Here is a 1,591-nt window from a genome sequence, read left to right as displayed (position 1 = left end):
GTTCCACAGCATGGAGAACAGATGGCAGGGCCGAGCGGAGATGGCTGCCCGGGAAAAACATGAAGAGGGGGAAGAAAAAAAGAAAAGAGACTCACACACAGAGTCTCACACTGAGAGCCGGCAGAACGCAGCACTGAGTCCCAGTGAGAGCAATAGGGGGCGTGTGTTTCTGAGTGTGTGTGTGTGTGTGTGTTGTGTGTTGATGTCTGCTGAGTCGTGTCTCTGCGTGTACTTGTCAAAGCTGTTTGCAAGCTCTGGTGTGTGCGATGAGGCAAACTATGTTGGGCTGGACATTACACAAACGCGCTGGCTGTTTTTTGCAGAGCGGCAAGTCGGGGAATCGCTGTGCTTTTCTAGCTTTAATAAGTGTCTAATGGACTTACCTCAGTGTGTGGCTGCCATCCGACGGGGCTGACAGAGCTTGGCCGTGGAAGATAGGCACTAATAGCCGACTAGTGTCTAGGGTGCACACAAAGCAAGCAAACACTTGAACCCAGTGTTCACCGCCCACAGTGATGGGGATATATTTGTTTTTTACTCACTCTGGCCTTCCAGGTTAGGCAGGTGTTATCCCACCATTGAAAACGTTTTATTTAAAACCTCCTGCAGTGTCTCGTGATGTGTTGTGGATGGGGTTAGCTTTGTCAAAGTAAGCCGGATCCATTATAACACCTTGTTGTTAACCCCAAAGTGAGAGGCAACAAAACATAGCCTGTTTAGTGTTTGATCACGCCAGAAAATGGAAATCCTTTGGGGGCTTGTGTAGGCCACCACTGGAATCGGGCCAGTTCCGTTTGATGCAAAATGAACACGAATGAGAAGTTGACACTGATTGCTATTCAGATGAACATGGTTACATGCAATTGGGAGCGATCTCAATTTTTATTTTTATTGTGCGGTCCGCTTTGAGAGGAAGCACCGTCACGACTGTTTGCAAGTGGTCAACAGCGATAATTTGCCTGTAACCCAGAGTTGAACTCCATGTGAGAAGCACCACTCAAATTTGAGCTCCCCAAGCCATGGAGGCTCATCCACTGAAGTGGATTGATTTCTGAATATGTTGCTGGTGTTTCAAACCCTCAGCACGAACACAGAAACTGTGTATTTTTTATCAGGATGCTCTTTCTGTCCCACCAGCTTCCCTCCTTACTAAATAAATACACTGCTTTGTTGTTTTCAACCCGAAACAGTAATGGTGACTAAATGTACGTCGGAAATCACTTTACACATTCGAATCATTTTAGTTCACATCAAAGGTTCATGGTCATGGATGATGTATTTATTTTTTATTTTTTACTTCAAGCAAACAGTGTGTAGTATTAGGGGAGGCTGGCAAAAATGGATAATAATATTAATAAGTAAGTTTTATTTAGGGTATAATCACCTGGAAATAAGAATGGTATACATGTTGCCTTAAAATGAACCGTTTGAACCTATGGGACACACACGGGAGAAGTTTCTGTTGGTACAGTGAGTCTGGTTCTGATCTAAGCTGACACGCTCGGTTTAGTAACAACAAATATAGAAGCACTGCATATAAGATTTATAGCTCAGCAGCGTATTGTTTACGACTTATGAAGGCATAATTATT

The sequence above is a fragment of the Eutrigla gurnardus genome (genome assembly GCF_963514095.1).
Source record: "Eutrigla gurnardus genome assembly, chromosome: 13".
In the NCBI taxonomy this organism is placed as follows: Eukaryota; Metazoa; Chordata; class Actinopteri; order Perciformes; family Triglidae; genus Eutrigla; species Eutrigla gurnardus.
The sequence above is the reverse complement of the archived record's forward strand: the minus strand, read 5'-3'. Positions refer to the sequence as shown.